This window comes from Mesoplodon mirus (genome assembly GCF_964341445.2).
Source record: "Mesoplodon mirus genome assembly, chromosome: 2".
NCBI classification, from domain to species: domain Eukaryota; kingdom Metazoa; phylum Chordata; class Mammalia; order Artiodactyla; family Ziphiidae; genus Mesoplodon; species Mesoplodon mirus.
This window is the reverse complement of record NC_138977.1, coordinates 148,053,710-148,070,200: the sequence shown is the minus strand read 5'-3', so window position 1 is coordinate 148,070,200 and position 16,491 is coordinate 148,053,710.

Sequence of the window (16,491 nt, the reverse complement as noted above, 5' to 3'; positions counted from 1 at the left end):
TACATCATTGTCTTACAAGAAACCAAAAGGTCAATGTTATAAATTGATATAAGGTATTTGAAGCAACTTCATTTTTAGTAAACAATAGTAAAATTTCCCATGTCACTAACTTGTTTTCTTACATATATAAATATAAACAAAAAAATCTCAGCATTTTTCCATCTCTTAAAGCTGCTGGAAAATTTTCTAAGAGCTAGAAAGAAATAAAGTGTATAATGAATTTTATAACATATACCTCAGAGAGATTTGGACCTTAGAATAATCCAGCTACTACAGTTTAAAACCATTGATTAATAGTTAACAGAAATCTTAACTATATCCATGGGTAGTTCACTACAACATTTAATGTGACACACAGTGGTGAAAATATTATAAAATTTCCTATTGTTTCAGGAATTTCATTGAGGTTTGGGTACAGACCTATATCTTACATATTTCCTTATTCTTATTTTAATTAGATTCTTACTGCATGTATAACTTACATATAAAATACATTATATTTTATATGTGCAGTTTTAGTAATAGTAACTAAGCATTATCTGTATATCCACCACCAAATTTCTGAATGTTACCAGCACCTTGATTCCTTAATGAGTACCTTTTAATTTTATATAATATTCTCTTCACCCTCAGGAAATCAATAACCTGAAATTACTGATATGTGTTGTTAATTTTTATAGTTTTATTATTTATTTTTACCTATTTTAAAACTCTGTTATAAATAACATCATAAAAGATATAAAGACAAGTTTTTTTCATTTAATTCCATGATTATAAAATCAATACTATTATCAGTATAAAATCAGTATCAAAATTAAAGATTTAATTCATTGCATTTATGTTTGTAATGTAATCCACTATATGAATATACCACAATGTATTTATACCTTACATTGTTAAATGACATACGTGTTATGATATTTCATTTTACAGAATGATATTTTCATTTTACAGAAAACGATGCTTTGAGTATCCTTGAATATTTATCCTGAGGCACATGCAAAAGAGCTTTCCACAGGTATGCTCTGGGGAATTGGTCAAAGAGTACACATATCTTCAAATGCAATAGTTAATGCAAAAAATATTTCTAAAGGGCATATAACAATTTCCTCCCAAGAGGGTACTGATGGAACCTTTGTATCACAGACTTCATATTCTTCTGCCAACCTGTTGTGAGTGAAATGTTATCTTATTGTGTCTTTTAACCTGCAGTTCCTTAATTACAAATGAGGTTGAACAAATTTCCATGCATTATTGATGATTTGTATTTCCTCTTCTGTGTAATGTCTGCTTATGTCTTTTTGCTCATTTTCCTAATGTGTTGCTGCTTTTTATTGATTCTTGAGAGTTGTTTATATGTTTTGCATAGAAATCATTTGCCTATTTTAAATATTGTCGACATCTCTCCTAGTTGTGGTTTGTCTTTCCAGTTATTTAATTTATATTTTGATGAAAAGAAGTTCTTAATTTTTATTTAGTTGTAGTTTAAATTTTTGCTTTCTTTGCCCTAATATTTGCTTCTTCAATACATTACAATATCATACAATATCATAATATTATCATTAAAATATCATAATATTATAATATGATATTACCAATATCATATTTTATAGGCTTTCTTAAAATAGGTCATTCACAAAAATATTAGTTATCTATCTTGAATTGATTTTTTGTGACTGGTATATTCATTTCCATTTCATTTATCTTATAGGTTTAATTGTTGCTAAAAAATAAATCTATGGCTTTAGAAGTACTCTTTTCTGGAATTCCTCTTAAAAGAACTAAGATACATGTCTCGATTGTATTAAACATTCAGACACTTATGTGTAAAAATTCTTACAAAATGACCATTTAGTGATGTCAACTAACAATTCGTAATTCCATACTCTTAACATGTGATGTGTGGGTGTACGTTATATAAACACATTTTACCTTCCAAATGTCTACACAACAAATGCAGAGTGTAGTACAATAGGAAAATAAAATCCAGGTCATGTAAGCATCCCAGGAAACAATTCTTTGCTTCTAGCTAAAAGAATGGCACCACCACCTAGTTATCTTCAGAGAGAGGGGACCTTAATAGGAACACAAAATTTTGTTGATTTATTACTATGGAATAGCCATGGCAGAGAACTTTCTGGTTTAAAGAAAAGTCATTATTTCGAGACAGTTCCTATACTCAGAGTTATAGAAAAAAGACAATAGTTTTGTATATTTTAGATACACTCTCTTACAACCAGTGCCGTTCAAATCCCGTGATCTTTAAATTATTCCTGCCAGTTTCCACTTTTACACATTAAACTTGTATTCTTTTCCTCCTTGTATAGCAGTGATGCTTCATTATTCATTGCATCTCAAGCTACATTTTTCTGAACATAATCTTAAAGCATTATTGCATATTAAGATGTATTTGGAAAAAATATATCCGTTTACATTTCCACAAAGCTATATTTATCTACCACTTCTTAACTGTATTGCTATCTGCCTCTACTTTCTGCACTATGTAAATACCCCTCTCATAGAAGCTGAACAGCAGTTGTTTCTTTAAAAAAACTGTATCACTTAAACTTAATTTATTTTAGGTAAAGGACCTTGTATTGTTTACTATTATACCCTATAAATAAGTACAGCTCCAGATATATAAGAATATGTCAAAATGCTATAAAATGGGCACAAATCTTAATAAGCAATTGGAAAATGAAAAGCAAAACAAACAAACAAAAAAATTCTTCAGGTCATTAGGCAGGCCCCTAGTAAATACTTTCTTCTTTTAAGCTCTTATTTTTTAAAATTTACATGATTAAACACAGAATAAAAATAAAGATGAAAATATCACCTATAATCTTGACAAGGATATATCAGATGATGCAACTTAACTGGTGGTCCTTATGGACCTATTCTCTAAATACCAGGCTAACTACCTAGTTGCAGAGAGCACTGGGACTCCCATAGGCCTTTCCACATGGGAAGTAGATATATATATGGTCTATTATTAAATTCTAGGGTGGATTTAATCCTCAGAGGAAGTTCAAAGAGAATAAATGGAGCTGAGCTAATGCACATCAATTTGCTCCAATAAAATTTGTTCATCTGGTAGGTCACTCTATCCACAAGACAGTGCATAAGGAGAGAGTGGAACTCAGAGTGTGTTCAGGGAAGCTTCTACTTCATGGCAAAAAGAATAGTGAGATGTGTGAAATATGGAGAAATGGGAAAGAAGGAGGCCCATAAAAGAGCTCAGCCATGACTAGCTTACCAAATAATTTTCCTAAACTTAAGGCATATACTAACCTCATATGGTAAAGGCAAAGGTGAACCAAAGGCCAAAATTTAGAGAAAATATACAATAACTGCTATATTGGTGAATATAATTTAAAGAATCAGAAAATCTGGGGTATCATTTGGGATACAACTTTATTTTTGATTTTATAATATCATTTAAGTAGAACTTTGTTGGCTTTCTCTTTTTTTATGGTTATGTATTGGTCTTGAATTAGATATAATAGAAGCTCCATAACATCTTCCATTTGTGCATCTGGCTCCACTGTGGATGACTGAATTTAGATGGAGCTTCAGTGTGATGGAGTCAGAAAGCAAGGGTCAATAGTAGTTACGCAATTTGTGCATTTGAGAATAAAACTAATCAGAATTCAAAATTCAACTGATTATTAGAGACTTAAGAGGACTGTCAATGAACAAAACAAGGAAAATTAGGAAGTACATATTAATACACAAGGGAAAGGATAATGCTATCTACCATTGTAGAAATATTTTTTGAATATGCACAACCCAATACCTCTGTAGATCCTGGTGGAAAAAATTTCACTGGTCCAATCTTAGTTTTAAAATTCTCATGTAGATTTTTATTGACAGGCATCATCATATGTGCTCTGTGTATTGGCTCTTTTAATCATTACAAAATCTGTATGAGATAAGTACTATTGTTGTCACCATATTACAGATGAGAAAGCATAATAAGTGGTAGACCTGGAATTAAAGCCCAGACAGCTTGGTTCTAGGGAATGTGCTATGCTATGTTAGGCAAGCTCTTTCAAAAGGAATAACAACAATCAAAAAAAGTCCATAAAGTGGAGAAAAGATTAGACAATTATATATTTTCTCAACTATATACATAACTATATAACCAAGAAAGTTACTACACTCTTGAGGTAATTCTGACACACCCATATTCACAAATCTTTTGAGTGGGAATAATATAACACCATAGGGAATAAGGATCGTTTCCAATTTAAAATATCTTACAAATGAGATTTCCCATTTAACACAGTATCTAAACAGTAGTGTCTCATATAGCACTTCCAAAGCTACCACTAAATTTCTAATGCAGATACTACTGTTACATTTTAAAGGCAAAGGTGGACCAAAGGCCAAAGCCTAGAGAAAATTTACAGTTAACTCCTACATTAATGAAGATAGTTAATCTTAATTTTAGTCTATTTTGTCTCTGTTATTTACTACAAGATGCAGAAAAGCTCTGAATTTTTTAAAGTAAATAAATAAGTAACCAAGGCATTTTCTAACTGTCATGGCTAAATTGTGTCTTCCCCAAATTCATAATTGATCCTAACCCCAGGTACCTCAGAATATAGCTGTATTTGGAGATTGGGCCTTCAAGATACAATTAAGTTAAAATAAGGTTGTTAGGGTGAGCTCTTATCCAATGTGACTGGTGTCCTTCTAAGAAGAGGAAATTTGGACACCCACATAGGCACCAGGAATGTGCAAACTAGTGTCCATCAACAGCTGAATGGATAAAGCAAATGGGATATATATATATATATATATATATATATATATATATTCAATGACATATTTCTCAGATATAAAAAATGAGTCTACCTTTGGCAGAAACATGGATGGACCTAGAGGATATTATGTAGTGAAATAAGTCAGACAGAGATAGACAATTACTGTATGTTATCACTTACATGTGGAATCTAAAAAATAAAACAGACTAATTAATATGGCAAACAGAAACACACACAGGTATAGAGATCAGACAGGTCGTTACCAGTGAGTAGAGCAATAGTGGGAAAAATGGGGTGGGAATAGTGGATTGAGAGGTACAAACTACTATGTATAAAATGGACAGCCTACAGGGATGTATTGTACAGTGCAAGGAAATATAGCCATTATTTTTGGTGACTTCAAATGTAGTGTAATCCCTTTATTTTTTGTGACTTTAAATGTAATGTAATCTATACAAATTTTGAGTTACTGTGTTGTACACCTGAAACTAATATGATGTAAATCAACTCTTCAATAATTTTTTAATTTAATAAAATAAGTAGATTTATTCAATTGATCCAGTTCCTTGGATTATTTGAAATTCCTTATCATGGCAAGCAAAATCTCCCTACTTAAAAGAGATCCAGTCAAGTCATATACCACTTGTTAAATTGGGTTCTTGTGAAAATATGCCACCCGTGTTGATTATAAGTCAATTGACTGATATTCCAGAACTCTAAACTTAGAATAATTTGTGATGGTACTGTTTTTTTCTTAGAGTTCTCAATTTGGGGATTACATACAAAATATCATTAGGTATTTAAATAAATATGTCCCAGAAAAAATTTGATCCATAACATTAGGTTTTTTAACTCTTTTTGTAAGATTTATAACCATTAGAATAATTATATGTGCTTTCTCCATTTTAACTGTTTAACAGAAACTAAACATTAAATTAGTGATTATAAATTAAAAGAGATTTATTCAAACATTTTAATATAAATTATTTGATGGTGAAAATGTTTGAAAACATCACAGAAGTTATAGATCATTCTCTAATGTGTACTCTATGAGTATAATAATATCCAGATTCCTACTCTCTTCAATCTACCACTTGAGGTAGGCAGAATTCTAAGATGATCCCTACTGACGTTTGCCCTTGTATAAATGCCCTGCTTTCTCTGTGTAAGGAACCTGTGAATATGATACATCAATTCCTAGATTTTGGTAAATTATTTGGCAAATAGGAAATTATACTGTGTGGCCTAGTATAATCACATGAGCCCTTTAAAAAGAGGGTTTTCTCTGGCTGGCAGCAGAAGAGGAATTCAAAGATTTGAAACACAGTAGGATTTGATCTGCTCATGTGGTTTGAAAATGAAGGGGGCACTTGGAAAGGAATGAGAGTAAGATCAAGGAGAGGAGAACAATCCCTGGTTGACAGGTAGCAATAAATTGGTACCTGAGTCCCATGACCACAAATAAATTAATTCTGTCAGCCACAAGAGAGCTTGAAAGAAGATCCCCATGTGAACTGCAGCCCTAGCCAGTAAGGGAGTTCATCCCAGTAAGATCCTGAGCAGAGAATCTGGCCAAGATATGCCACATTCCTAAAGTACAGGAAATGTGAGATTAAAAAATTATGGTGATTTAAGTTTGTGGTAATTTGTTACATAGCACTAGAAAATTAATCCATCCCTAGAGTACATCTCAGAAAATAATATATCTGATTCCTTGAAGTCATTTCCCATCTACAGAAGAGTTAAGAGCAGGGTACTAGTTCAGCAGGAATGTTGAATAAAGGGAAAGTAGTCAGGAAGAGAGGAAATTTAAAGATAGAATGGAGTGACAGCAATAAGATTATCCTTTAATTTGGTAGGCAAATTAATTTTTCAAGACCTGGCAACAGAGGTAAAGATGAATCATCTTAAATATAGGCATCATGAATTTCAGAATATCTTCTAAAGAGGAAAGTGTTCCAACTCCTGATTGTATAACTTTTAACATTTCCTGCAATGACCACAACTTCTTGGATTTAGTAACAATAAAAATTAGTATAAGATGTACAGGGTTAGCATTTATCAGTATGGATTTCTCAGTTATGATTTGCAACACTTGACCTTCATACACATAATTTTCTTTTATGTCACAGATCTAGGAAAAGAAACCTTAGTATCTGTAAACACATAAAGTTTTTTTTTTTTTTTGGTTTTTAAAACACAAGCAAACAAAAAAGCACAGCCCAGTGAGCATTACACCTTCAAATCTCAAGGTCACAGAGTGCAGCCAGGAATCAAGCACTGTGCGTGGTGTATATTCTTGCAAAACGTGTAGTGTGATAAACAGTCTATGTTACAAATCTCCATTACACAGTTGGCAAGAGCATAATGTGACATGTATTTTTCAGTGAATGTAAAAATAAACACTTTAAAATAAACTGAAGATGTTGCCAGGAACAGCCATGATTATTCTACTTGGTTAGGAAATAAATTTATGTCTGAATTTGCACACCATTAATGGGAAGAAATTTAGCAGATAATGAATCTACAGTTATGATTATATGAAGTTGGATCTGATTTATAAAGCTTTTCGTGATTAATATTAAGACAGAAAATCCTTTAAGAAATCCTTAGTTCTTTGAATATGTAACAAAAACACACAAAAAATCTTTTAAATCATATGAGAAGAAATTAATCCATTTTGATCAATTAATACATTGTTACTGTTGAAAGAACAGTACTTAAAGAAAAATGACACTTTAACAAGTCTATATTTCTAAATATTTTCAAAATGGCCAAAATTACCAAGTATATTTGAAGAAAGCATTTTTAGGGACTAATAGATTCATCAAATAAATGGTCAGTGTGTATTTATAACCCTCCAAAGTAATATCCAAAATATCAAAACACAAGTAATCTTTACTTCAGCAATTAGAAAATATTTCACTTTCAGTGATAGACATTTTAAAATAATTCAACACCAATTGAATGTAAATAATGATTTACAGTTTGGAGAATAAAGAACTAAGATATTCTAATTCATAGGAGATAATTAATATAATTTGGAAGATCTAATATATTTATAGTTCTCCAAATTGTAGTATAAAATATTTATATATAGGAAGAACACAGAATATATTAACAGTATACAGGCAGTTAGTAATGTTAGATTGAAATAGCTAACTTTAAAGATATGGTAAAGAAATATGTGTGCATCAAAACTGGCTTCACTGTAGAGATGTGAAATAGATATTTTTTTTTCTTTTCAAAGAAAAAATGAATAGATATTAGGAAAATAAGAATGCCTACCTTAATATTTTATATTTATAGATTTGTAAATACATGTATATAAATTAATATATATTTATAAATATTTATATTATTCTCTTACTATTAAAAGTACTAAAACCAGAATTACAAATAGATATAAATGAGTCTTTTAAAATATTTCAACTTCTGATTTTTGCTCCATAATGTACTGTCTTCCATATAAGTGAATTAAATACTATTGCCAACATTATGTTGGTAGAATTAAAAAATATACTAGTTATTATTTATTTCTATTTTTCAAGTGTCCAAGGTAATGATACAGCTGGTGATGTTCCGCTTTTGATTTTTGTTTTGTTTTCCATTTCTTTGCATGTTCATTCTTTCCTTTTGTTTAAGGAAGAATATATAATGGCTTTATGTTAATGACAGTCAGACATTTACTCACAAAGTTTGAACATTAAGAAACAACATGCTTCAGGTAGAAATATTGGTTATAAGCAGCCTGCTTGAGTATGTTAGAAACAACGAACGTGTGCTTGTCAGACTAATAAACATTCTAAGGTCACCAAAGAAGACTAACAAGGTATGAGAAGCTCTTGGAAAACTGACTATAACACTGAAGCACTAAATAAAATGACTGTATAAACTCACTATCACAGTGCCTGATGCATAGTAGATACACAAAAAAAATATTACTTTCTTATTCTATTCTAATGGGCTTGAATCTATAAGTTCCTCAACTTGTCTGCTGAATGCTCAATAAGAGAGTTATGTGAAATTTAGTGCAAGGCACTAAAAGAGATTCAAGCACTTGATATTATCACATATTCTGAGAACTTGGAATGCTTAATAGTCATTCCTCTGTACAGGATAAAAATAAAATTCTCAGGAAGAAAATAAATAAATTGTCTTATTATTCTTTGCAGTTTCAAACTTAAACTTGATTTTTTCAGATTCTTCTATCTACATTATTTTATTTTTATTCTAGTATAGCTGCTGAAAAAGCCAGAATGTTCAAATATCAATCCTATCAGTATTAAATTCCATGCTCTTTATTCTCTGTTTTTGTAAAAAAGAAACAACATCGATATATTAGGCAAAATAATATCTGTCTGTTTCTTGAACAGTCAAATGAAACATTTAGATTCCCCAAACAGGAAGACTTCTTATCTTACATATAATTTAAAATTTAAAAATTCTATTCAAAGTGATATATTGGAGATATGGATTTTATTTTAAATCTCAAAAAACCTTCTTAATTCTTCCCCTAAAAATAGAACATATTTAGAGTTGGTGGGTGGTATATTTTGCCTTCAAGATAGGGTGACTTTCTCCATCAAAGCAGAGCTTTCTACTTGGCAGCAGAAATAAAGAGAAGAGCAATGACTTTTGCAAACAGACTTGTTTGAACTCAAGATTACTAGAAAAAGCCACAAAATATCCACAGAAGGCAAACCTTTACTGACATTAATTATATCTGTATATGTGTATATGGAAGAGAGAGAAAAAGAGACTCCAACATGTCTTTAAATGATTTCCTTCCAAGGAGGGTTGGAGGTGGATGCCCTCTCACTTCTTCAGAATGTTCACCTATATCTGGAGGATGTGATAGAACCATGACTGAAATTCAGTAACAGTTCAGTTTTCAGGTTCAAATAAACTATTCATTAAACAATTTCATTAGATAAAACTCACTTTTAGGGCTTCCCTGGTGGTGCAGTGGTTGAGAATCTGCCTGCTAATGCAGGGGACACGGGTTCGAGCCCTGGTCTGGGAAGATCCCACATGCCGCCGAGCAACTAGGCCCGTGAGCCACAACTACTGAGCCTGCGTGTCTGGAGCCTGTGCTCCACAACAAGAGAGGCTGCGATAGTGAGAGGCCCGCGCACCGCGATGAAGAGTGGCCCCTGCTTGCCACAACTAGAGAAAGCCCTCACACAGAAACGAAGACCCAACACAGCAAAAATAAATAAATTAATTAATAAACTCCTACGCCCAACATCTTCTTTAAAAAAAAAAAAACTCACTTTCATGTCAAATATAGATTTATCAAGATGTATTGCAGAAGCAATAACAACAAAATAAAAATTGCTTTCTAAGATCTAAATGTGAGTGGGTTTAAAAAATATTCAAAGAACCAAGATAAAGAATAAAGTAACATGTTATTGCTAATTTGGGGTTGTAAAGGAAATTCCCTTTTTTTTTAAATTATAACTGAAAATAAGCTGTACCCAAGTGTTATTTTTCTGAATTTGGATTCTGTAACAGTAACTCAGTATGCCCTAAAGTACTAACATCATTGCCTTAGTCCCTGCTAGCTGTAAGAGAGGAAGTTATGTAAAGCCTGCATTTTGTATACAATGAGAGCTCTAAAAGCATATGAATGCCATGTCACACAATTTTCATGGTGTCTTTCAATTTAACTGATGCTACTGAAAGTTGACATCTGACTGTAAAGGGTTAGCTTCTCTTCGTAGCTGGCTTTCTTCTCATTAAGCAGCTTTCCCCAAACATGCCTCATTTTCATTTGCTTTGTCAAGTGAAAAACAAAACAAAGTTTAAAAAAACAGCCTTTTTCTTTTTACCTGTGATAAATAATAAAGTCTTTTCAAGTGGAAAGACTGAGATTGGGTACACAGAATACATTCCTGTATCAATAAGGCACTATAAATTCTGGAGGCAATAGCCCTTAAACTACATGGGGTAAAACAATTCTGCAAGGTAAATTTAACATTACTCGAAGGTAATATAAGATATTTGGGTAAAATAAGGGAGCAGAACCACAAGTTTTAGAAACTGTATACAGAATGGCATGTATAATGTCACAAACCAACATAACCACACCCCAGAATTGTTTAAATGATTAATTGTATGCATTTTGTAACCCACTGAGACATAATACTTGTCTTTTGGAAAGTAGAAAGTTGCTTAATTCATTTAATCATAGCTATTTAAAATACTTCCTCAGTAATTTTTAACATGTATGCAATAATATGTAAGTAGAAGAAAACCCCCATCTCCCTCTCTTAGAAAAAACCTTTTTATATTTCTCTGGGTATCTTGCCTGTATGCATATAAAATTATTGCTTTAGATAATTTATTTTCATATACATTCTCAGTGAACATTTAAAAAAACTTTATTAAATGATAAAAATTTTAAATAAAGTTTTTTAACATTCACTCCTTGGTTATTTGTAACCAATTACTTATTTTTAAATATATGAATGGATTGCTTAAACAATTTACCCAACCCTAGTGACTCACATTCTTTTTTTTTTTGAATTTTATTTTATTTATTTTTTTATACATCAGGTTATTATTAGTTATCTATTTTATACATATTAGTGTATATATGTCAATCCCAATCTCCCAGTTCATCCCAGTACTCAAATTCTTGATAATTTTTCTGTTCAATGGAAAAGCTATAACATTAGGCTGTAAAACTGTAATAGTAAATCAGTCACAACACAGATTTTTCTTATCTATATACTAATAATACTTAAATTTATATCTTGATTCATAGACTCATTCTAAAACATCCTCGAAAATGCACCTGCCAACTCCACATTCTCAAAATGAAAGATGCCTATTTACATCTCAATGCTAATACATTCAAACCAGAATTCATTTTACCACGCTGCCCCACAGATTTATTATCCCCCATATCCTCCCCACTCCAAATCAAACTGCAACTCCAAATCAAAATCTGCAAAGAGCCGCTTGATTCCTCTTAGGTGTTCTTCTCCATATTTAATCTGGTATTCCTTTTTCTATTTCTCGAGTAATACTTTGTAATACAGTGACTTATTTTTATTTTTATTTTTTTGCGGTATGCGGGCCTCTCACTGTTGTGGCCTCTCCCGTTGTGGAGCACAGGCTCCGGACGCACAGGCTCAGTGGCCATGGCTCACGGGCCTAGTTTCTCCGCGGCATGTGGGATCTTCCCGGACTGGGGCACGAACCCGTGTCCCCTGCATCGTCAGGCGGACTCAACCACTGCGCCACCAGGGAAGCCCTGTAATACAGTGACTTAAATGAATGTATATACATGGGCCTCCCTGGTGGCGCAGTGGTTGAGAGTCCGCCTGCCGATGCAGGGGATACGGGTTCGTGCCCCGGTCTGGGAGGATCCCATATGCCGCGGAGCGGCTGGGCCCGTGAGCCATGGCCGCTGGGCCTGCGCATCCGGAGCCTGTGCTCCGCAACAGGGGAGGCCACAACAGTGAGAGGCCCGCATACCGCAAAAAAAAAAAAAAAAAAAAAAAAAAAAAAAAAAAAAAGAATGTATATACATGTAGATTTTCAATGCTTGGTTTTAAAGGCTATAGAGAAGGAAATGATACCTTATCAAATTACGCTGATCTTAAAGGAATAAGTTTGTCTTGAGCTGCATGAACTATATTACAGTATTCCATTTTCAGTCACAATGTTCACTTTTTAAAAATTCAGCTCATAAGTTTTCATCTTAACTGATATCAATCAGTTGCTTTTAAAACCTAATCAATGTATATTATAGTAATTTTGATTATATTTTCAAATTCCACTGAAACTCTTCATATGGGAAATGATTTAAAAGGTTAGAACATTCCTTTCCAAAGTTGTATAAAGTGTCATGAGAATTCTGTAGGTGAGATATTTATATTTGTAGCTGAATCACATTGTGTGGTTAACAGAGAGATGATAAAGAACCAAGATAAAGAATAAAGTAACACTGGGCTTCCCTGATGGCTCAGTGGTTGAGAATCTGCCTGCCAATGCAGGGGACATGGGTTCGAGCCCTGGTCTGGGAAGATCCCACATGCCTTGGAGCAACTAGGCCCGAGAGCCACAGCTACTGAGCCTGCGCGTCTGGAGCCTGTGCTCCGCAACGAGAGGCCGCAATAGTGGGAGGTCTGCGCACCGCGATGAAAAGTGGCCCCCACTTGCCGCAAATAGAGAAGGCAGTCGCCCAGAAATGAAGACCCAACACAGCCAAAAATAAATAAATAAATTAATTTTTTAAAAAGAATAAAGTAACACTGATTTTAGATAGAGAACACAAAAACATTGCTGCAATGAGATGAACACCACACAAGTGCACCCCAATCTGAGGAGCAAATTTTGCTGGCACTTCAAGGCACTTCTTGTTCCTGTTGCTCATTCCACCTCCTGATAGAGATGAAGACCTTATGAGCTCCCCTCAGGCTCCTCCATCCTCTTGAAAGATACCACATGCAAGTTCCTTGAAACAACTCAAACACATCCCTCCCAGCATGAAGTATGAATCAAAGGTTAATTTCTTGTTGGTTCTTAGTAGGCTGAGGCTTTAGGAATACTTGAGTCTCTTTCGGTGCTGGAAAGTTTTCCAAAGAACTGTTCTCAATTTTTTTTTAATTTATGTCTTCACAAAACAAGGGTTATTTTAGAGCAGTTTCTTGGAACACTTTAATTGCATCTGTTTGTTTTTCAAAATTATCTGCTTGGTGACATAATTCTGACATCTCCTTATCATTCTAGCAAAGATGAACAGATTTTAGAATATGCCTTTCCATAAAATGTGTAACTGATATGTGATTTTGTCAGATTTTTTGAATGAACTATGATCATCTCCTGTAGCTCTTTGTAATAATTTTCTGCATTGGCTAGGTTATGGATAATTCAGAGTGTGTATTGCACATGTAACTTTCTCTCTATGATCATACTTCAGATTTTTTTAATTAAAATTCAAGTCAAAATAACTACTGTTTGAAAGGTAACACAAAAATAACAGTTTATTATAAAACAAATATTTTTAACAAATAGTTTAACTGATTTATCACTTAAAGTATTTTAGTGTTGAAACATTTCATTATTCAAAAACAGTCTAATGCTTTTAAAATAATAAATTAATAAAGTGCTTACTCTCATACAAATATAGCATGAACATGTCAGCATTTTTATTTAACTCATTAGCTATTGAGAGAGACAATGTTACAGCTGGTTCATGGGAGAATTCAGAGTGCCAAACATACATAGACAGGCAGGAATGATGAGATAAATTTACAAATAGAAGTAAAACTGACAAAGCCATCAACATACATACAGCAATAAGCACTTATGTTACAAGTGACACCATTTGCATTTCTCAGGACAAGAATCATTTTCATTGCTATGTTTTATACTTACTTACAATTTATAGATTTTAAATAGGTCACAGATAAGAAAAGTCAGAGATAACCTGAGAGAGTTCAACTATATACTCTGTAACTTTGTCAATTTCAGAGTTTTCACAGTGTTTCCTGACACTAACAAATGGCAAAAATTGATATATTTTAGGAACATCTGTATTTTCCAACACTTCCCTAAAAAACCTTTCTTGTGCTATATTTCCCCAAATTTTTATCATTTCTGTTCTTCTTGTGTGGGCCACTTCCAGATTTGGGTTATTAATATCACTACTATCAAACTTTTGTGCCTGTATTTGATTCACATATATATATAAAAAATTTTGTTGAGTATATATCTAGAATTAGGACTGCTGGGAAATTTGTATGTATGCATGTGTTTAGCTATAGTAGATATTGCCCAATAGTTTTTCAAAGTAGTTGCATTAACTTAGCAATCACAAAAGTAGTATGTGAGAATTTCAATTTTTCCACAATTTGTCAATACTTGATATTGTCTTTTGCATTTTAAGTATTTTTTTTGTGTGTATATTAAGTTTTAAGCTATTTTTAGGAGGGCATTTGGATAGTTTTTAAGTTAATTTTCTTCGGTTTTCGAGGCTTGTGTTCATATTACCTACAAATAATTATGATTGTTTACTTCCATCTTTTCAATTCTTATAAAATTTCTTTCTTTCTCTTTTCTAAGTTAGCTTGCATCTCCAGAAAATGTTTAAGAGTAATTAAATGCTTGTTGCAACTTTATGAGAAATGCTTCCACACTTTTCTCATTTTATACACATCTATAAATATATAATTATATATATCATGTGGTGTATCATATTTCTGTATATAATCTTTAGAATATTGAGTAAATGTAGTTTAATTTCTCCATTATACAGTATTTTTAACTCAAGTGCACACAAACTTTATTTCATGACTTCCACCCAATGAAAAGTTGTTTATAAACTTTTTCTTGAATATTAACATTGGAATTATATTTTGTGTGTTGTTCTTTAAATATAGGGCTAGGTTATGTTTACTAATATTTTCTTGTGATATTGCATACATTTAATCAATCAATTAGCCTTTCGTAATCTTTTTTTGTTCAACTTGACTTTTAATAAAATTTCAATCTGATACTAGACTCATGGAAAAGAATTTGGAAGTACTCTTCTTTTCCTATGCTTTAGAATAAAGTCAAAATACATTGGCATTGACTATTACAAATTTTTATTATGGTATAGAAGCAACAGCAATAATTTTGAGTTTTCAAGTACTCAAAATTTTTTCTTAAATATAGCAGGAGAGCCATAAATACTTCCATAATATTAATGAATAAATCAGAACAAAGAACTGAATTTCTCTATATCCTTGTTTTTTGGATGATTTAAAAGAAATGAAATTAGTTTTTCTGCCATTTCAAATCCCCAAAATCCTTTAATTTCATTGCATACTCTACCTTACCTTATGCTCTCTCTGACTTCTAATTTTATCTGCTATTTATTTTATATGTCATTTTATTTATTGAGTGTGCTTGACTACTATATTTAACTGTCCATTTCTTTCTTTGCCACTCTTCTAGGTAGCCTATTGGAATTTTTAAAAAATGACAGTGCGAAATTCTATTTAAATATCATGGTTAACACAGGTTATTAACTAACTTTAGGTGATATATTTTCTATCTTTTCATCTTTTGTAAATGGTTTTGATGCTGATGTAATTGTCTTTAATTTTACATCTACCCTGCTGGGTTTTTTGGCTGAGCCTGTGAAATTGACATAAGACAGATTAACAGGAGAAAAGTATAAAAATTTATTTAATTTTAGTTTTGTGTGACACAGGAGGCTTCATAAGAAATAAAGACTCAAATAAATGGAAAAACCTAAATGCTTTTATACTAGATTGAACAAAGAGAGGCAATTTTGGAAACGTAACTAAACTATGTAGGGAAGGTAAAGAAAGGTAAGAAAAATTTTGACGAAGTCTTTTTTTTTTATAGAATTCTCTCTGCCATGACTCCACGTAGAAGAATGTTTCTTTTTTTCTGGTACAGGGAGGGCATCTTTTACATGGAATTTTTACCCTTGTTATCAGGAATAAAAAGGATCATTAGAATATCCTTCTTGCATCTGCATTTTTCACGTGCCTTAGCTCAAAATAATCCTTCTGATAACATGGCATGTTTGGGAGTAGTATATTCTGCCATCCTTCAATGTCACTTTTAATATTTTCAAAAGGATATATAATCCTGTTTAACTGTTTAATGTATACCTATTTTTTCAAACCCAGTTTAAGTATGACATCCACTTAAAAACCTTTCTTAATCTTTAATTTTCTCTATACTAACA